Here is a 22,784-nt window from a genome sequence, read left to right on the forward strand (position 1 = left end):
GATAATGTACAAAGTATCAAACTTGTGTTTCTGATACCTGTGTTAAAGCACCGGAACTGATACCTCAGGGCTTGGTTGGGAATATCTTGCTGTAGACTATACTTTCAGGGATCCTTTCTATAGTTTCCTGATTGTTCTAAACATACATATAAACTTAAAATGTGGCTTTAATTAGAGTTTGTATGTATTCTTTTTTCTTTCTTTATATAGGAGTTAGATACAGTGCTCCTGTCAGCTAATTCCTAAGTTATTTATCTGCAAAAAACCTAGAGTTGACAGGTGCCTAAGTAGCCCCTAGGATCACAATTAAAGTTGCTCTCCATCCCCCAAAATCTGAAATGGTTTTCCTGGTCACCCAGGAGTGCCCAGTGGGCTGCAGGAGAGCCATGGGCTCTGGCAAAATGCAGCCCCTGTGTGACAACACAAAGTTGAGCTCCAGGCACCACAAGCCACAGCAGCAGTGCAGAAGTAAGGATGGCAATACACCATATACCATGCCACCCTTACTTCTGCACTGCTGCTGGCGGTGGGATTGCCTTCAGAGCTGGGCACCCACCCAGAAGCTACTGCTCTGCAGCTGCCCAGCCAGTGCTTAATTTGTGCCGATACAAATTAAGCACTAGTTGGAGGCAGATTGGCCTGGAGGTGATGGAGTGTGGGGTAGTGCAGGGAGCCTGTGGGGATGAGGAGTGATGGATATAGGACACCAAAATACAAGTTCGCCCAGGGGAGCATTTTTCCTAAGGCTGGCCCTGCTTTAGCTCATTATGTTTTTTTTAGTCTAAGTTTCCATATTTTATAATCATTTTACCTGGTCACAGTCCATAATCCTCTTTTGCCATAAATGGGGCTACTCTGTTTGTAGGATGGGTCCTACTAAGCTGCAGCTCATTTGTCATACATATAAAGGGAAGGGTAAACAACTTTAAAATTCCTCCTAGCCAGAGGAAAAACCCTTTCACCTGTAAAGGGTTAAGAAGCTAGCACCTGACCAAACTGGCCAATGAGGAGACAAGATACTTTCAAAGCTGGAGGGAGGGAAGAAACAAAGGTTCTCTCTGTCTGTGTGATGTTTTTGCCAGGAACAGAACAGGAACGGAGTCTTAGAACTTAGTAAGTAATCTAGCTAGATATGCGTTAGATTCTGTTTTGTTTAAATGGCTGATAAAATAAGTTGTGCTGAATGGAATGTATATTCCTGTTTTTGTGTCTTTTTGTAACTTAAGGTTTTGTCTAGAGGGATTCTCTATGTTTTGAATCTGATTACCCTGTAAGGTAGTTACCATCCTGATTTTACAGAGGTGATTCTTTTACTTTTTCTTCAATTAAAATTCTTCTTTTAAGAACCTGATTACTTTTTCCTTGTTCTTAAGATCCAAGGGTTTGGGTCTGTGTTCACCTATGCAAATTGGTGAGGATTTTTATCAAGCCTTCCCCAGGAAAGGGGGTGTAGAGTTTAGGGGGAAAGACGTTTCCAAGCGGGCTCTTTCTCTGTTATATATTTGTTAGACGCTTGGTGGTGGCAGCAATAAAGTCCAAGGGCAAAGGGTAAAATAGTTTGTACCTTGGGGAAGTTTTAACCTAAGCTGGTAACCTAGAGTTCAGAGTGGGGAAGGAACCTTGACATCATGTAATGCCTTCACTAGGAAAAATAATTAATCTCACAAGAAGTTGCTGTTTTTCACATCACAATATCTGTCATAGAATCATAGAATCTCAGGGTTGGAAGGGACCTCAGGAGGTCATCTAGTCCAACCCCCTGCTCAAGGCAGGACCAATCCCCAATTAAATCATCCCAGCCAGGGCTTTGTTAAGCCTGACCTTAAAAACTTTTAAGGAAGGAGATTCTACCACCTCCCTAGGTAATGCAGTCCAGTGTTTCACCACCCTCCTAGTGAAAATGTTTTTCCTAATATCCAACCTAAACCTCCCCCACTGCAACTTGAGACCATTACTCCTTGTCCTGTCCTCTTCTACCACTGAGAATAGTCTAGAACCATCCTCTCTGGAACCACCTCTCAGGTAGTTGAAAGCAACTATCAAATCCCCCCTCATTCTTCTCTTCTGCAGACTAAACAATCCCAGTTCCCTCAGCCTCTCCTCATAAGTCATGTGTTCCAGACCCCTAATCATTTTTGTTGCCAAGACCCCATGTCAAGTTACTTTGTTTTAATATGGACCAGTATTTATTTATTTGCACTCTGCATGGTCTTGAATTTGGTTTACACAAATTTCCATTTATTAAAATGAGACTTGTGTGAGCAACACCAATATCAACTTCTGAAAACATCATGGCTTTGTATTCATATAAATTCACAACATGCAAGCTTATTGGATCTTGGTTTGGTTATTCCTTCTGAGACCAGGATCCAGCGTAGAATGACTGTTTTATGAGCTAATTTGTAAACTTTGAAAAGTGAGGGAGGTATACGGTTAAAATGTTATCAGAACTCTTACTATAGCAGAACTACTGTACCCTTCTAAATAACTCCCAATCTGCTAATTTATAGGAAATCTATTTTTATGCTTGCATTATTTAAATCAACACCTTTTCTGGGATAAAAATAGTTATCTCTTCAATGTCTTATTCTCTAACATTGAGTTAACTGAATAAGGGATGGCAGTTTGAAATCCATTTCTTTTCAATTTCCTGTAGAATATTAAACAGCTAGCATGAAATGGAACTTCAGGCTTGAACATAGCAGCAAATATAAGACACAGTTTTATTACTGTCTACAAACTTATTTGTATGCTTAACAGTATTGTAAAAGGTATTATTACTAAGTCTCCCATTCAAATGTGTGAAAGTATTAGTTGATACCAATGAAAACCAAAGTAATAGAATTTTAAATGTCATAAGATTAATTTAATCTACAACTCATAAATGCACTACACTTTCCCCCTCAATGTCTGCATTGAGTAATTACATTTTACAGCTTTTTTTTCTCAATAGCATCTGTTTCATATTTTTGCCCTGTAGTTAAGCTATCAATTTTTTGGCAGTATAACAACCCTGAGTCAATAGCTGCTGTTTCCTGTGATATTACTGACTCAGTAGTCAGTTCTTTGTTTGTTTGTATAATGTGTATGTTTCATACATGTGATCATGTCTAATCACCATCGTATATTCATAAACATATGTGGTGTTCATCTCCCCAGACAGTTGATCTAATGATATCCCTTCTGTGGAGATCAAAGAAATGTTGTTACACCGATGTAGCTGGATTTATCTTTAAAATATAAAAACAAGCCAACATTGCTACCGCATCTTCTAATGTATTTACAACTTGATCACCACTTTAAATTCTAGCAAGCCTACCCAGTTGTACTACTTTAAAAGTCATGGTAAACTGTTCTCCTTTTATAGCAATACACACTTGCTTGATTGGTATATTTTTACTATTTCAGGTTATTCAAATTGTATGACAGATGCACAAGTGACTTTGGGATATATGTTTTATGAGCACAGACATATCTCATCACTCACAACAATTTCACCATCTCATAAAGGATCTATAGAACGGATATGCCTTGAATGGTCCATAACTAATGATTCCTTTTAGCCCTCAGTAAAATTAGAAAAGTAACCTTGTCTATCTCAAAATACGATCCACCTAAGTAAAGACGATAAGAAAATGGTTCACATCATGTGAGACACTTTGTCTAAGGACCCACAGATTAGCCTAGTTCAAGAGTTTCTCTCCCCAAGAACAGAAACTATACAAACTAAAATGGCTAAACAAGAGGACTGTTAATCACTAGTCAAGAATCTCTTATAATATGCATATGGATAAAACATCTTTCTTCCTCCCAACCTAGCTAAAAAAGAACTCTGAGGCTTTGTCTGCACTACAAACCTTTTAGTGACATGGCTGCGCCACTACAGCCGTGACACTGTGCGCCTTTTTAGTGGAACTGCTGTTTGTTGGTGGGAGAGAGCTCTCTCTCAGACAAAAAAAACTTCCACCGCCAATGAGGGGTGGTAGCTTTGTCTGCAGGAGTGTGTTCCTGCTGACAAAGCGCTGTTCACACTGGCATTTTTTGTCAACAAAACTGTTGTCTTTTGGGGTGTGTGTGTGTGTTTTAACACTTCGGAAGGATAGAAGTTTTGTTATTCATTTGCCAATGTAGCCAAAGCCCAAGTTACCAAGAAAGGGTCACACCCTGCTTTCCTATGCAAAGTGGCCTATTGCACATTGAATAGATGAAGAGATGTGTGGGGAAGCTGCAAATTAAGCAGACTAGAAATGTGACTTTAAGATTGACAGTAAAATTGGGTGAACTACCTGTTACCCCCAAGAAATCCAACCACATGTTTTCATCTCCAATTATAAACGATATATTGTCTTCTTGGTAAATCAAATATACCGGGATAATATCTCTTTCACCACAAATTAGAAGCTGAACATTTTTTTGCTGGGGAATCAGATCTATATGTGGAAAATCTCTCTTGTTCTAATGTAAGGCTTAAATCATGTGAAATGCTTGTGTACAATCAAAGCATATGTGGCATATGTCCTCCAAATTTAGAAGAGTATAAGGGCTTTTGTTAATTTTCATTGTACATGGCTTTTGCACTGTAGAAGCAATAGGAATTGTCTGGAACAAGGAAGGGGGAATGTTAAAAGATGTGAACCAGGGCATAATTTTGAAATAGTAAGAGAAATAGCTATAAAGGGGAATCTCAATTGATAGTAGAGGCTAATAATGAAATGCAATCCTTGAAATGAATTAAAATTAAAGAGGATTAAAGAAAATTATACACTATTGCCATCTATTGGATGCCAATGGGAAGCAGCAGAAAAACTAAGCTGAAACCTGAACACTCACTCGGTATATATCCAATAGGAATCAGAGGGTGGCTCCCTCCAACGAGCCCTGAACCTCAGGTATATAAAACTCAAGAGGGTTGACTGAATCCAACGCAAGAAGCTGAAGAATCCTAAGTGTGACCAATGCCTGGACCAGCACTCTGGAAAGGACTCTCCCCCATCCCAATGCTAGAAGGATAAGAAGAAGTGGTGAGATTTAATCTCAGAGACTACATTTCCCCTTCTATTCATTAATATAAATAACTGTAGGTTATTTTAATATAAATAACTATTGGTTATCTTGCTGGTTGCCTGAGGTCTCTCTTGTAACCATTTTTTTTTTTAGATTTGAATTCCATATTTTTTATGAGTCAAGGAAAATTGTCCCAAGAGAGGTTGAAAAGAATTGTTTTAAGCAATTGTTTTTAATATTCTAACCTTGTCCCTTTCGGACCAATACATTCAAACTTTACCAACCACATTCTTCAAAGTGCCTTAAAGACAAGTGCAACCTTGGAAGTGTGATAAATGTGTTAGGAAGTGAGAATTTATTATCATAAATAAATGTAATGAGAAATCTTGGTAATTTGCTTTGTTCCTTGCTTGCTTTGGCAGCACATATATCCTAAAATTGGAATGAAACAGAGAAGATTAACATGGCTCCTGTGCAATGATGACACACAAATTCATGAAGCATTTCCATATTTTTTGATATAACTGCTGCAACTCTAGTCTGTGATAATTGCTTGCAAGGCTGTATTGTGTATGTAGTTCACACCTAGGACATTGTGTCCACTTGAGTGGTGAATGGTTGATTGTATACTAATGTGTCTCTGGGTGAATTAATAAGTTGTTGGTTGGTTAAGAACAGGCAAGTAGCCTGATTTGAAAAATACTGTTCAAGTTATAAGTTGACCTGAAAAGTACCCAGCATTAAAACTAGTAAGCTAATGCTCCCTAGACTCAAGAACAGGGGTTATCTTGTTAGAATCTCTTAAATATTGGCAAACCTAGTTTTAGATTTCAGCTTAAAAATCTAACTGGCTTCCTGGCAAATTCATAAATTGACCCCCTTTCACACTTACAATGTGATGTACAATTTGTGGCTTTTTGGCAATATACTCATTAGAACACATGGAATAATAAAAACAACTTAGAGCCAGACAATCTTCCTCCAAATTGTGCATGTGTTTATAAGCCATACACTAAATCATCATACCACACAAAGGTGAAAGTACAATTTTTCACACATACAGGAACACCTGAGCTAAAATACTGAAACAGATTAGCTGATATGCAGTTGCTGCCTGCAATAAGTCAACATGCACCTATAGTTCTCAATAGTGCCATCCAGGATACTATATTGTCTGTCTGTGACTCAGAGTGGGTATCAGCTAGGTGATTTCAGATACCACTCTGTAACTACAGTGGGTAAATGTTGAGTTTAATAATGACCAGGGTATACAATTTATTCTCCTATGTTAGTGAATGACAATCTACTGTGCAATGGATCCAGAACTCATGAGAGATACTCTCAATCTAATAAGGGCAATCAAACAGGTATGTGACCTTGAAAATGATGACATACAGAACCTTTTGCAGTCAAAATCAAGCCGGCTATATTTGGGACGTTTTGGGACGTTTTGTTCAGTTGAAAACTACTGTTACTTGGTACTCTGGGGCAAGTTGAACCTCAAGGTTTTGTAATTTCTGAGGCACACAAGTGTGGACAACTGGAAATTCTGTAGCACAAATTCTGCAGGGTAATTCTGTGTATTCAAATTTTGAAGGTTTTAATAGAAAATGCAAAGACGAATAACATGCACGTCTTTTTGATCATTTGTTTTCTTTTTGTGGGGCTGAGGTCTACAACTCCTAAAACAATTTTTTTCAGAAATGTTCACTAAATTTTATGAGCCTCTGAGTGTCCAATTTGACACACCTTGTATCTGATTTTCAGAGGTGTTGAGGATCTGCAACTCCAAATGACATCAATGGGAGCTTTGAGTCAAGTGTCAAGTTAGGCCTTGAAAAACTGACAAAATTAGGGAGCATGTTTGAAGATATAACAGTCAGTGATCTGGGTCTTAAATTCTCCTCTGGATGCAGGAGAGGGATGTCACTGAACCAAAGTGCTGTCTGTGCCACTTTAACTATAATTTTGGAAAAACAAACCAACAGTTTTGGGAATTTTATTTGGCTCAATCCAAGAGATGACATTTTCTCTAGTCCCCATATGTAATCAAGCTGAGCTTTTTAAAAGTCATTTTTAATTAATCTAGATATGCAAGCCACATGAGATTAACTGAAGTCATAAACAGGAATGATTACACATAACAAAAATCCCATCGAAACCAGAAGTGAAACAGAACACTTAGACAAAACAAACCTCAGTATTTGGAAATCTGGAGTAGCTGGAAAATCTCATTGTACTAGCTAGCATCATGTCATCACCTCAATTTTAAAGAAGCACTGAAAGATATTAAAACATCTCCAAAAGGAAACAGATACTGAATGGAACAAGGATATGAATGTATTACATTTTATGTATGTGTTATGAATTCCACATTTCATAGAAGGAAAATCTGTGGACCAGGTTTTGCCTAATTTCCCACAAGAGAACAAGGGAAAGAGAAGAGCATACAAGGATGCTACAGCTAAACCAGAACATTGGTTCCTAGGCTTCCCAAGCACATGGAAGGAAATTATTGCACCATCGATGTTGCTAAGTACAACAGAGGTGGTTGGGTCTGATACAAGTGGAGCCCATTTGCATGCCTGGCCATCTAGAGCCAACAATGGGAAGCAGCACATGCTACAACTACTGCTTGTGTGTGTGTTCCCACAGCATATGCCTGAAGGGATTCTATTTCTCTCCTTCCTCCTGGGCAAAATGCCTCTATGGTATTCTGTCTGCCTCATCTTTTAACACTCAACTACAAGAGTGGCTAACTAGTGCCACAGTTGGGCCCTATATTATAGGTTCTCAAAAGTAACACCTAACAATATTAATATTAACATATAGATTACTACTCATTTTTGTCTGTTGCTACCCAAAGAGCTAGACTGTGATATCTATTACACCAAAATAAGTCTGGTGTACCTCATGTAAAGTCAATAGTTTGTGCTTTAGCACTGTAAATCTGCAGTATCTGTCATCTTTTGTAGGGCTGTATGTTATTTTATGCCTTCAAAAGAAGAAAAGTTTTTTTCCAAGATGTCTTTAAACTTATTTCTTATTTGTAATTGTAAAATAAATGAATAATAATGTCTAACAATTATTTAGCACTTTTCATCTGTACATCTCAAAGTGCTTTACAAAGGAGTTATCATAATTCCCATTGTGCATATAGGTAAACTGAGGCAAAGAGTGATTAAGTGATTTGCCAGAGGTCATGCAACAAAGTCAGGAACAGAACTCAGATCCGAGTCCCAGTCCAGTGCTCTAGCCACTAAGCAACACTGCTTCCACAGTACAATAAATGATTCCACCGAGAAATTCTTACAAATCATACAACAAACAAACAAAGGGATCAAACAAAAAAAATCCAAACAATATCTGGATTTTAAATACACCAAAGAATGAGTTTTTTCATATCTGTGGTCCTGGCACAGGTTCATCTGTATCTTCTCTAGTCTGGGCAAAGCTGACATGCATTGAGATTAGTAATGTGCAAACTATGACAGTCCTTACACTGAAACAAAACAAGCCCAAATTCAAGTATACCAAAGATCTGACAGCCACCCCATTTTAGACAAGCAAATGATTAAACACAAACAGCTTCTGAAGAGATTGGAAATGAAAAACAATAGTTGTTCTGACAGCATGGAACAAAGGCTCCACTGTAAAACTCTTTAGATCCTTATTAAAGAGGCAGCAATTTACATGCATCCATTATAACTTGCAGCTTGTTAATAATTCATGTAGTACAGTTTTGTGTTGAATAATTTTGTTTTAATGCAGGAAGCATAAACCTGTTTTATATTAACTGATATTTAATGAGCAGGGTAGAACCTATCAAGGCCTGAAATTGATGGATCACGCATCCAGAAAATGCATAATGTGATCAGGAAGAACATTCCAGTGCAAGGTCTCCAATAATTAAGAGTGCTTCTCTTAGCAAATAAGAAAGATTTGCATAGTATTTGTCATGTCTGCTTAACTTGGAATTAATCAGATAAGGAGAGCAAAGCTGGTGACTTTTTCTTGTGTTTTGATCAAGAGAAGAGAAATTTGTGATGAACCTAGACTTCTAGTTTTTTAACAACTGAACATTTTCTCTCATCAGAAATCACTTCATGAAAATGTTTAATATTACTCTAACTTGTTGCAGTAAAATAATAATAAAAAAAGAGTTAAAACACTAGTCACATTCAAGCCTGGAGCGACAAAAGGAGAATGATCTCTTGCAATAGAACCAAACATTTATAGTCCACTCCCTACTAAACCCTTCACTCCCCCCACCCCCACGAATTCTGAATGATGAATACTTTGAATAATCCATTTCTGTGTAAAAGTAGTCAGCCACACAAGGATGCTGTTTGAAGGCATATGCAATTGCAAAAATGTCTTTCCAGTAAAGAGAGCTACTACAAAATTATATACATCTCTTAGAGGTCACGTTTTAGATATGTTATAATAATGCACTGAGGCTGATTATTACCCTGTAATTCCCATACTTTTTGTGTGTGTGTGCATCCGATTCTGCCTGCATCAAACATTTCTTAATCCTTTCCCTGCTGTCACTCTTTTAGCAAGTTCTAGCCTGCTAACATCACAGATTCTCAGATGAACTTTGCAAGTTTACATAAAAAGGAAATACTGTGTCTTATTTATAACTTTCAACAAAATGCCAAAGCTGTAATTCAAGTTCCTGATTCTTCTGCAGAATATATAAAACCCTTAATCTGCCTCTAAGAAGGTTTATGGTGTCATCATCATAATCAGAACCACCAGATTGAGTATTATACTCAAATCAAAATTGTATTTTATTCCCTATCTTAAAGTCTAATCCCTCCCAACAGAATGTGTGGAATTTCTAAAAAGATATCAAATTCAACTCCATTTCCACCACTGACAAAATATATTTCCTAATCTCTAATGTTTTAGTGTGCCACACATTCCTTCCTATTACAGAAAGCTGACATGTTCGGGTATGGAATTTCAGTATATGATGGCAATTCACGCTTCAGAAGGTACATTACAGTGAGATCCCATTCCCTGCTTCCCTGCAAAGGTTGAACATGTCTGCCCTGACAATGTTCAAAAGCAGTATAAATTGTCACAGATGGCCATACCGCACAACCAACATTCCCTTTCACTGTTAATATATTCACTTGTTAATTAGTCCATAGTGTAAATATTTATGGCTGGATGTGGGAGGAGTGATGAGTGTGGAATAACTAGTATATATATATCTCAATTTCTTCTTATGTGATTCATTCCACAAGCTGAGCAATAAAATATCAATTTATAATGTAAAAACATCAACATAATTCTGCTTCACAAATATATAGCGGCTGCTATAAATACTACACATAATTTTTATTCCTTCATGTTTTTGGTGTGTTATTCAAATTCTCTCTGTGCTTCCCCATCCCAGCCATATAAATTTTAAAAGTACCATAAGGGGGAAAACTCTAAAGCAAACAGTTGCTACCCAGGTATACTGACAAAGTCAGATATAAGATTTTTCTTATGTTATAAGCTTTAAGGGCAATGTGAAGAAATACCTTGGATTTGCATTGAGGACACAGTTGGCCAATTTAATGTAGCAGGATATTTGTTCACTATTTCTACTAAGAGTTGTGTATACTAAGAGCACAATTATTCAGAGAACAAAAATGAAGATGCGTGCCTGTCACTGGAGATTTTAAAGAGCAGGTTAGACAAAGACTTGTTAGGGATGGCCTAGGTAATACTTAGTCATGCCTTGAGTACAGGAGACTGGACTAGAAGACCTCTTGAGGTCCCTTCCAGTCCTATGATGCTGTGATTCTATGATCATGTTATTCATAATAAAAATCACTGGAGTTAGCAAAACTGATTTAGTCATGTATCTACTGCAATGCAATCTGTCTTGTGACATGCATAAGAATTACTTGAGAATCTAGTACTTCCCCTTTAATCGACTATTCACATATCAATTTTCTTTGGCATAAAATGTCAACCTGTGTGATCATGTATAAAGAACTACATGGAGCCAGTGTTTCAGTACTGGAACTCTGAAGGAAAAAACTTCCTGCAAATGAGATGGCACAGGCTCAGGCTGTCAATCTCAATAAATCCTTCTCTGGCAGCCATTCTCTAGCACAGAGGTCCAACTAATTCACAATGAACATGAACATTAGCAGCAATCAACAGAATTGCCATGTATTTTATGTACATCATCTCTTGTAGCTGAGAGCATGACTCTTAGCTAGAAATATTAAATCTGCTCTCTGCCTGGAGATTCTGTACCAATCTTTCATTCCCATGCTAATCCAGTGCTGCGGAGCTAAATTAATGAGGGGTACGGATGGATGTACTATAAAAGGAGAGCACAGGCCTGACACCCCACCTCTTTTTGTCCATGAGCAAGGACCCCATGTAACAAAATAAGGAATAAGATTCTTTAGCCTTATCAACGGCATCAGTACACTGTAATGGTTAGTAATTTATGTAATCCTACCTGTTGTGTGTAAATGTCTGTGAAGAGACCTCATGAGTAGTATTTGCTTCAAGGTGCAGAGAGCCCATACTCCCTTTGACTTAAATTCTTGGGCCTTGCAAAATATGGCCATTCAGAGACTTCTCTAAATGATAGCGAAGGTCACTGGCAGGAAACAACAGAGCAGCTTTTCTATGGATATTTCTCACATGCATGCGTGTACGCGGACAAAGATAGTCAGCATAAAACACAGCATCAGCTTTTGTGACTACACATATTAAGCATGCCCATAAAGAAGTTAAAAGATGAGGATAAAAATGTATTTCCAATGTGAAAACTGTCAAATGTTAATGCGCTGTATCACTGTGTATCTAAACAGAAAGCTCACTGACGCTACTTCTAAGACTTTCTCCCTAAAAAACTGTTTCACATTTCCACAAAAAATAACTGTCATGTATTGATCAAGGCATTTTTTGCGTAGCTTTTTTTTTTTTTTTTTTTGCTGTCACAGGAAAATCAAGCCAGCTTCACTTTTGACACTGATGCCTGGTAAAAATAATCAACTGATAATCATATCCAGGGGAGCTGATTATAACCATGATGCATTTCATTCTGAGTCAACTATCACATTTCAATGTGCATTTCATCCATCAACTGAAATATAGTACTTGGTAAGATACATTTTACCTGTTTAAGAGTAGGTAAAATGTAAAATAAGGAATACAGAATAACACATTCCAACCATACAGTCAGATAAAATGTTGACTAATACATTTCATCAGCAAATAAAATAAGCTCCTCCAGGCAAAGTAACTTAAATCTGTTTGAAATATTTAAAAAGACATACAATGTGTCACTAAATCCAAGTCAATCTGATGACAACTTTTTAATACACAACAAAATAAGTCACTGAACACAAACTACTTTGCAATTTTTATGTTTGCTATTTTCCTCCACCATATAGGAATAACATTGGTATATAGGGTAGCATAGTTAATTTCTTCCAACACTATGATATCACCTCTGGCTATGATCACCAAGCACTAAAATGCTAAGCTCTCACAATGTTTCAACACCTGCCATGTAAGTATTCAGACAGGTCTTTACAATACTCGGTAACACTGTAGCTCTTGGAAAAGTTATGAAGAGGGAATCAGAACTGAAATATACAAGAAAAGGCACAAAGGGCAGCAATTTTCTACATTTTGTAAACTGTTTTCTTCTAGTTCATGTTCAAATAATATGCCAGATTGAATTACCAGGTGAAAATATGATACGTGGAACACAAATTGAAACCTAATTTAAACTTCAAGCAAATTATCCAACTGGAGTATACAGTGCTTTAGGGCAGGAAGCAAAAAAACCCTCGAAAACTAAACGGGTATACTCAGACTGCTAACAATAATAAATGCCAAATGAATCCTTCATATTAAAGATACACTCTTAAATTCTGCGTTGAAACAATTAGGAAAATATAAAGCATTTAAACAAGAAATCAAGTGCTGCAAATTTACTCTTTAGACTGTGCTCTTCGTTTCTTTTTGGAGGGATGTACTGAGGGAATAGCAATTAGAGCCTAATTAGTATTAGGCTCTGCTTATTAACTGAGTCATTGCCAGTTTTTTTCTAACATGTTTAACTGCTTTGTGTTTTCGCAAAAGCAATATGATATTGTTTTTAACTTACATGCTATGGTAGGCAAGGTTTTGAACAAAGCCCCTTCTGTGGCTACAGAGGGCTTTCTTTGCATGTAAACTGGTGAAGTTCTGCTGAGGAAAAGGAAGGCAAGATTGGGGAGAATATGCAGCATGGAAATAGCCTCTGTGGGCCCTATGTGCAAGTTATGATGCCAAGGCAGTTTGGATACGACACGTGTATCTGTTCTGTGTGGATGTCCTAGGCCTCACATCAAGTACTGCGGAGGAGTGCTTGTACTGCAAGATAATACACAAGTCACTAGACTAGAGGTCGCAGCGATAGGAAAGCTGTGCTCTCTAGGAAAGAGCATTTCTCCCATTTCCATCTACATTTAGGAATTGTGCTTCAGTAATAATAATAAGTTAACACGGTAAGGAAATGTTTTGTTCCTGTATCAATTTCATTTTAGTTGCACATAAAACCTATTTTTCCAGAATGGCATTGAAGCGCAAGCAAGTAGAAACATAATGTACAGCGTAAATAACTTTAAGACTTTCTACATTAAATTGATTAACCCAATTGTTAAAAACTTAGCAATGATCTTATTCTGCATTAGGGACTGCGTGCATGCAACTATAGCCTTTTCTCTCTAACTACTTATAAAGTTTGCAGATGATACCAAACTGGGAGGGGTTGCAGGTGCTTTGGAGGTTAGGATTATAATTCAAAACAATCTGGACAAACTGGAGAAATGGTCTGAAGTAAATAGGATGAAATTCAATAAGGACAAATGCAAAGCACTCCACTTAGGAAGGACACATACAAAAGGGGAAATGACTGCCTAGGAAGGAGTACTGCAGAAAGGGATTTAGGGGTCATAGTGGACCACAAGCTAAATATGAGTCAACAGTGTAACACTGTTTCAAAAAACAAACAAACACATTCTGGGATGTATTAGCAGGAGTGTTGTAAGCAAGACTCAAGTAGTAATTCTTGTGCTCTACTCCACACTGATTAGGCCTCAGCTGGAGTATTGTGTCCAGTTCTGGGTGCCACATTTCAGGAAAGATGTGGACAAATTGGAGAAAGTCCAGAGAAGAGCAATAAAAATGATTAAAGATTATAAACATGCCCTATAAGGGAAGATTGAAAAAAATGGGTTTCCTTAGTCTGGAGAAGAGAAGACTGAAAGGGGCATGATAATAGTTTTCAAGTACATAAAAGATTGTTACAAGGAGGAGGGAGAAAAATTGTTTTCTTTAACCTCTGGCGATAGGACAAGAAGCAATGGGCTTAAATTGCAGCAAGGGAGGTTTACATTGGACATTAGAAACAAAATTTCCTAATTGTCAGGGTGGTTAAGCACTGGAATAAATCACCTAGGCAGGTTGTGGAATCTCAGTCATTGGAGATTTTTTAAGAGCACGTTAGACAAACACCTGTCAGGGATGGTCTAGATAATACTGAGTCCTGTCACGAGTGCAGGGGACTGGGCTAGATGACTTCTTGAGGTCCCTTCCAGTTCTATGATTCTATGAAAAGACAGCTGTACCAAGGACATTTTGGGGTTGTTTTAGAAAAATTAAAAATTTGTTCTACTACCACCAAACCAACCCTTAATTTAACTGAATATGTTTTATATTTCAAATTTATCTCCATGTTTCCGCTAGGACGATACAATTTTACAGTCTGCATGTTTAAAACTTGGTCTCAGAAGGATTTGCCGTCCTTATTGTACTTATCTATTGCTTCTTAAACTTAGATAGTCATTACTAGGTAAAGGAAAGGTAAGTCCTACATGAAATTATCAGACTAGGTACTTGAAACAGGGGACTAGAAAAGAGGAATTGCTCTAAATATGGATTAAACAATATGAACATTTGTTCACTGTACATAGGAAATGTATCATCTAGAAAACAGGAAGATATGCCCAGCAGTAAGCAGTTACAAACTGGCCACATTAAGGCTGCAGCACTTTTGTTCTACCAAATGTAAAGGGCCAACCTCAGAAAGGCACGTTGGGGGAAAAGGGCAACTTTATAGGCTAAAGAGCTATTTGGGTCAGAATGTTTTTTATATTATTGCTTTCTTTGCTTTTTCTTCTGTGTCTACTATAAATATACACCAACTGAAATATTAAGCCTTCTCTTTAATTTGTATTAAAATATGGTAATAATATTCATATTTTTGTTTCAAATAAATCAAAGTATAAGTCTCTTTCTTGTGTGCACACATATGGTGTCTGCGGAGCAACATTCTATAAATGCAGCTATAGGTCCATAAGCCATTTCAAGGTCTCCACTGTGACATTATGAATATAATCCACTTCACTTTTGAAACCATATGTGGGGCACTGTGTTATGAGGTGTTCAGTGGTTTGGATGTTCTCAATGCAGTTGCTTGAAGGGGAGTCTTTAATTTTTCACTTGTGCATCAAGTAACCACATATTCCATAGTTTGTTCAAATGCAGATCAGTGATCCGCATGGCAGGTCGAAATCAGGAGGGCAGCTTTTTGGATCAGTGATAATGTTCAGAATGATGGATGAGGTCCAGACACTTTGCCATTTCCTGACCAGTTCCAGGATATGAGGTGGCTGCATATGGTCCATAGTGATTTTCATGATTTCAGTCGCTGGGGTACGTTGTCCACAACCTGCCAGGTGGGAAGTTCTGAGTAGGCATTTTTCAGAGTAACAGCCGTGTTAGTCTGTATTAGCAAAAAGAAAAGGAGTACTTGTGGCACCTTAGAGACTAACCAATTTATTTGAGCATGAGCTTTCGTGAGCTACAGCTCACTTCATCGGATGCATACCGTGGAAACTGCAGAAGACATTATATACACACAGAGACCATGAAACAATACCTCCTCCCACCCCACTGTCCTGCTGGTAATAGCTTATCTAAAGCTATTTTATACATTGTAGACAGAGTGGTCACTTTGGATAAGCTATTACCAGCAGGAGAGTGAGTTTGTGTGTGTGGTTTTTGGAGGGGGATGAGGGAGTGAGAGAACCTGGATTTATGCAGGAAATGGCCCACCTTGATTATCATACACATTGTGAAGAGAGTGGTCACTTTGGATGGGCTATTACCAGCAGGAGAGTGAGTTTGTGTGTGCGGGGGGGGGAGGGTGAGAAAACCTGGATTTGTGCTGGAAATGGCCCAACTTCATGATCACTTTAGATAAGCTATTACCAGCAGGACAGTGGGGTGGGAGGAGGTGTTGTTTCATGATCTCTGTGTGTATATAAAGTCTGCTGCAGTTTCCACGGTATGCATCCAATGAAGTGAGCTGTAGCTCACAAAAGCTCATGCTCAAATAAATTGGTGAGTCTCTAAGGTGCCACAAGTACTCCTTTTCTTTTTGAGTAGGCATTGGCACATTTAAATGCTTGTGCTGTGTCTATATCTCAACCAGTAGCTGGAGGGTCGACGTTTGCCAATACAGAAAGCCATGGTAGAAGTGTTAGTTTTAAAGTTTCCATAAAGTTTAAGTGAGGGTTATTTTATACCTATAATATATATTATGGGTTAAATGGAGGAAAGAAGGGACTAGAGTAGATCTGCCAATGCTATGGGTTTCTATGGTTTTTTTTTCTGATCTTTTTAAGGTTTATGAGGAAAAATGGTCAGTCTAAGAAAATATCTTTTGTATCTAGCTATTTTTTCTACTCTCCTACCTCTTGGAGGAAGGTAGCCAATGATACTAAACTGGGAGGAGTGGTAGATACGCTGGAGGGGAGGGATAGGATACAGAAGGACCTAGACAAATTGGAGGATTGGGCCAAAAGAAATCTGATGAGGTTCAATAAGGATAAGTGCAGGGTCCTGCACTTAGGACGGAAGAACCCAATGCACAGCTACAGACTAGGGACCGAATGGCTAGGCAGCAGTTCTGCGGAAAAGGACCTAGGGGTGACAGTGGACGAGAAGCTGGATATGAGTCAGCAGTGTGCCCTTGTTGCCAAGAAGGCCAATGGCATTTTGGGATGTATAAGTAGGGGCATAGAGAGCAGATCGAGGGACGTGATCGTTCCCCTCTATTCGACATTGGTGAGGCCTCATCTGGAGTACTGTGTCCAGTTTTGGGCCCCACACTTCAAGAAGGATGTGGATAAATTGGAGAGAGTCCAGCGAAGGGCAACAAAAATGATTAGGGGTCTGGAACACATGAGTTATGAGGAGAGACTGAGGGAGCTGGGATTGTTTAGCCTGCAGAAGAGAAGAATGAGGGGGGATTTGATAGCTGCTTTCAACTACCTGAAAGGAGGTTCCAAAGAGGATGGCTCTAGACTGTTCTCAATGGTATCAGATGACAGAACGAGTAGTAATGGTCTCAAGCTGCAGTGGGGGAGGTTTAGATTGGATATTAGGAAAAACTTTTTCACTAAGAGGGTGGTGAAACACTGGAATGCGTTACCTAGGGAGGTGGTAGAATCTCCTTCCTTAGAGGTTTTTAAGGTCAGGCTTGACAAAGCCCTGGCTGGGATGATTTAACTGGGAATTGGTCCTGCTTCGAGCAGGGGGTTGGACTAGATGACCTTCTGGGGTCCCTTCCAACCCTTATATTCTATGATTCTATGATTCTAAGAGTTGCTCTCTGTGTTGAGGAGTTTTTTCTTTGCTCTGCATAGGGAGCAGACAGAGCTCCCCCTTCTGCTCCCCAAAAGGCTGTGAATGCTCCCCAATCACTCAATTTTCCTGCTCTTTCTCTGACTCTTAGATGTACTAATATTTTCCGACAGAGCTGGGTGGGGAAGAATAGGAAGAGATGAAGAAACTTCCTCCTTGTTTAATCCCCTTCACCCAGGCAGGGGAGAGTGACAGACTCCTGGCTCCTTCACCCATTCCAGAGAGAAGAGAAGTAGTGGAGCAAAAAGTTAGGAATGGCCATAGCATTATCTGAAGAGGGGAGTTTGGGGGGAAAATTAGTGTTGGAGTCTACTGAGGGGCAGCAGGAGATTAATTCTTAGTGGAGTGTTTGCTTGTCTTTGCCTAGACTGGTATTGCTGATTGAAGCAACCCTTAGTGAAGATAGGTGAAGCTACTGTTTTCATAGGTGGAGTTTACATTCACCTAGGGTGACCTGATATTCCATTTTTAAAGGGACAGTCCTGTATTTAAACCCTCCTGACTTTTTCTTAAGAACAGGCAAATTGCCTTGTATTTTCTGACTCCCCCTCCTCCATCAGTGGCGGATGATGGGAGCAGGTGTGTAAGGCTGGTGGCAGGGCAAAGCTGCAGTGCACAGGGCCGGGCCACTCCCCCTGCTGGTCTGTCAGCACAGACCCCACTGCATGCAGGCTCTCGGCCAGCAGGGCCACACCCCCCATTCCAGCCGGCACTGGCTCTGCGATGTGAGCTCCATCACGGTGGCTGGTGAATGCGGGCAGGCGCCAGGCGGCAGCTGCTTAAGTGCTGCCTCTGCTGCCCACCCATCTTCCCTTTATGTGCTCTCCTTCTTGTTGTCCTCTCCATGCTTTGCCCTTTCACCCCCCGCAGCACCACTGCTCCTCCATACCCTCCCCCCCGCCCCAGCGCTGTGCAGAGAACCAGCTTCTGGTCAGAGCGCTCAGTTCACCAACAGCCTGGCCGGCAGGCTCCTTCCTTCCCCCACTGCCTCTGGCTGGGCGGATGCCCTGGGGAAGCCCAAGACCCTCCAACCCAGGGCTCTGACCAGGAGGAGCTGAGCCCTGCATGTGCCAAAGCCCCACACAGCGCTGGCTCAGGGAAGCCTCTCTGACCGTCACCTAAGCTCTGGAGTGGCAGGGAGGAAGCAATTTCCAGCCTGTTCATGCTCTGACCCTGCAGGCTCCACAGCAGCCTCTTCTCTCCCCACAGCCCCCCACATCCTGCCACCAGGAAGCGTGGGGTCACTCATTCCCCTAGACACCCTCCCGTGCTGAGCCATCTCTCTTGCTGGGTTGGCTGAAGCTCTTTAAGTCAGGTTCCCTGGGCCCTGGTGCACAATGCATCCTTAGGGCTTAACCCCTTCCTGCCTGTGCTGTAGCTGAGGGACAGGAGGCGGCTGGGTTATGTTGGTGGCCAGCAGCAGCCTGGAGGTGTTAGCTGTCTTTTGACACTGAGTGGGCAGGAAGGGACAGGAGCTGCTTCCAGCCATGGGGGGTGGGGAAGAGGGAGAAGAGATGAACACTGCAAAGACACAGGCCAGGTCATCCCTTCCCCACCTCCTCCTTCCCTGCAGCTGGAAAAAGCGCCCATCCCTTCCTGCCCACATAGTGCTGAAAGGATGCTGCTGGCCACATTCTGGTGTGAACCCTGGTGGAAATCTGGTGTGGGGGGGCATGTGACCCTGCGTGCTGCCTCCATGTGTTGCCTCAGGAAGACATGGCACCAGGTACCAGGAGATCCAGGTCCATTCCGGGAGCCCAGCCAGGCAAGGAGGGCAGAGAACCCCAGGAAGGGAGGATCAGGTCAGTTGCCCCCCCCACCCCATGTGAGAGAGGTGTATGGAAGTGTGTGTATGTGTCACCCCTCCCCATGTGAACACTAAAGCCTGAAAGATAAAAAGTAAATAAAAAGAATCCAGCTACTCACTATTTCTTTTCAACATGGGCTCAGTCAACTTGATGTTAATTTAAACATTTGTACTACATAGTTCTGATTGATTGCCGTTGAACTTGCTGGAATATGAGTAATTTTAATAGGTGTCCCGTATTCAGCATAGGGAAATATGGTCACCCTACATTTGCCTGAAAGCTTGGGTTAAGCCTCCCTGGGGTTAGGGTGTGGGGGAAGCGGGGGAAAATCAGGGCTTTGCCTTTCTTCACTAAGGAGTATAATGGTATTGCTATTCCAATAGATGTAATTAGGGCAAATCCCCAGTCTAGACAAGGCATATTTAAATGCATGCATATTTGCACAAGTTTATGCAAATTATTCATACTGAAAATCTAACTTTTCAGTGGGAGATGTTATCAGGTACATGCAGATTATTTGAGCTGCAGGCTTTCAAACTAATGGGACACCAGCAGCTTGAAAGCTCATCAATTTGAAAAAAATTGAGTTAAAGGTAGGTTCAGTTACTACATCTGTCCTGCAGTCTCTCCGCCATTCTTCAATGTGTCACAGTCACATTTTCCTAGTTCTTAAACATCCTTTATTTCTCTATATTACTGTGGGAAGGACCCATTCCAACAGCTACTTTGGGAAGGACCCATTCCACCCATTTCCCCTGTTCAGTGCCTGACTGAACAGGGGAAACAGTGGAACTGACTCGCCTCGGAGTTTTGTCATGTAACAAATTAAGCCAACTGAACTTTAACTGAGGGAAAATCCCTTTTATTTTACATTAGGTTGCAGTACCAGATGTGTGTTCTTTTATATTGTGTCCTTTGATTTCCCTGGTGTAAAGACAGAGTTTAACTTCACTGATTCAATTAGTCCCAACTGTGTGGTATTTTTGACTGCTTCCATTTGACCATTCAAAGTTTCCGTCTTTGTAAAGAGTTAATAGACAACTTGGCTTTGTTTGGAATGAATGTATCAGGTTTTTTCTGCATGAACAGAATATGAGAAGATTCCCTCCATAGAAGGAAGGAAGTCTAGTTTTTCAGGAGTGTGTATAAATGCTTCTTCTAGAGAGACAAGGTGGGTGAGGTAATATCTTTTACTGGACCAACTTCTGTTGATTAAATAGACAAACTTTTAAGCTGACACTGACTGCTTCTTCAGGAGCTATGTATAAACTTGAAAGCTTGTCTCTTTCCCCCACAGAAGTTGGTCCAGTACAAGATATTGCCTCACTCATCTTGTGTGTCTAATATTCTGGGACCATCATGGCCACAACACTTCAAACCATCATGCAAACCTGATTCTAGAGGTGTCTTGAAATGTAAAACTGAGTTTGGTCTAGAAATATAAGACTAATTAAGGTCATTCTATCTCCAGTAGCCCGCTCAGAGGAGAGTTGGCTAAGTTATGACAAATTCTGACAAAAATCATCCAAGCAGACTGCATTGTGGAAACATTCATGTCTGTCTCTTGGTTAGATTCCTTTCAAGCACTTTCAGACCTGGAGGCTCTGTTTTCTTTTGGGGAAGTGCAAGAGAACCAAAGGAAAATCATGAGGTTCTTGGTGAACAAATCAGGGATGTTTCCCAGGGACTGTGTGTTAAACTGTGAGTTTTGCTACAAAAATCAGGCTCAGAGCTCTTGAGAGAGAAAGGGTGAAGACAGAAGAAAAGAGTGGAGGTGTCTTAATTGAGGGTTCTACAAAAGGGAGCTGCTTCACAAGGAAACAGGACTTGAAATTTGTTTTACAAGGTACATACTGAAAAATACCCTGACTCTGCCTCCCATTTCTCTTCCACATAGGAACTAGCTTACACGAGCTAAAATTCTCCTCTTAACAAAGAGGCAACACTGTTTTGCTTAAAAGTGGGATAAACCAGAACCCATTACATTTCTGAATGTTCAAAATGATTACTAAATAATCCATAGATGGCCCTATATTTACTGAACACCAAAGCAGAAACAATCCACAGGAACAGAGAAATGAAGTTTCTACCTGTTGCAGGATTCTTTCTCAGGTGGTGTCATCGCACAACTTTTCCATGCTCACTCTTGTAGCGCAGCTAAAAATCTTCAACAAATATTACATACAAGTTTTTCTCTAAGTATCTGCTCATAACCCACTTCTTTGAGCAGGCTTATAAACTGTAGTTTTACAACAAAACATAAGTATTGTAATAATCCGGATTGCTCATGGAGTGGCACTATTTCATTCTTTCCTTCCCTTCTCCTCTCCTGTACTCTAGAGGTTATGGAGTCATCTACTGGCTGAAAGTCTATCCAAAAGTCAAAAGGGACTAGGCTCAGGAGGCAGTCAGAAGTTGCATGAGAGCAGAAGCTGCAGGCAGCAATCTAGGAGCTGACTGGGGACGTGCCGGGACGTGCCAGATTCTTTGAAGATGGGCACTGGCCAGCTATTTGTCTCCTATTTTGTCATGTGATCTGTACTATATCCATGTCATTTTACATGGAGAGCAGATTATCGACAGAGTTAACTGAATAGACATTTTTATATCTGAGTAAGTGTTGGATGGAAAATTCCAGAAACTCCATAAACGTTCTCAAAGAAAAATGTGCTTTAGTTCCAAGGATCCCTCTGGGCCACAGCACTTTCTCTCTTTATTTTCTTCTATCCCACTTTCCTCCCAAATGGGCTTTGTTCAAGGATGAAATGAGTTTCCTAAATATTTGGCTTAGTATGGGTGTGCTCCATAGGGTCAACATCCATGATGAATTGTTGGAGACATAGGAAGGTCATTTTTTAATCTGGCCATGTAACCAAAGATCAACTGGAGGAGTGGTACTTCTGTATTCTAAAATGTGTACTTCTGTTGTTCTTATCACTGTGGTATTTAGGGCATATTCTTTCCATCTGTCAAGACTGGTGTGGAGAAAGCCTGGTGTTTCTGCAGTTGCCACCTTCCAATTTATGTACATCATATTTAGGGCCCTATGAATTGTATTGAACTATGAAGCACATTTTTGATTTGCTGGTACCAACTGATACTACATCTTTCAGTTCTTGCCTGTCTTCAGCTCTGTGCCAATATAACTGACTTGTTGTGATGAAATAATGCTATTATGTAATGCATGTAACAGAGGGATATTAATATTTGTCATATGAGTAGTTACTCTTGGCTGCTACTAGT

General features: G+C 40.0%; 1 long non-coding RNA gene and 1 other non-coding gene across 2 annotated transcripts in view; both read left to right on the plus strand.

Moving 5' to 3' along the window:
- Nucleotides 1–4,921: 4,921 nt before the first annotated feature.
- LOC142070821 (uncharacterized) overlaps nucleotides 4,922–22,784 on the plus strand; it is a 111,874-nt gene continuing 94,011 nt past the window's right edge. Inside the window, exon 1 of the long non-coding RNA XR_012666744.1 lies at nucleotides 4,922–5,021. This is a non-coding gene — a long non-coding RNA (uncharacterized LOC142070821). The remainder of the gene's footprint in view (nucleotides 5,022–22,784) is intronic.
- LOC125633098 (U6 spliceosomal RNA) lies at nucleotides 5,415–5,519 on the plus strand. Its single transcript, XR_007355486.1, has one exon. It is a non-coding gene; the product is annotated as a U6 spliceosomal RNA (small nuclear RNA).

This window comes from Caretta caretta, chromosome 2, assembly GCF_965140235.1.
Source record: "Caretta caretta isolate rCarCar2 chromosome 2, rCarCar1.hap1, whole genome shotgun sequence".
Classification (NCBI taxonomy): domain Eukaryota; kingdom Metazoa; phylum Chordata; order Testudines; family Cheloniidae; genus Caretta; species Caretta caretta.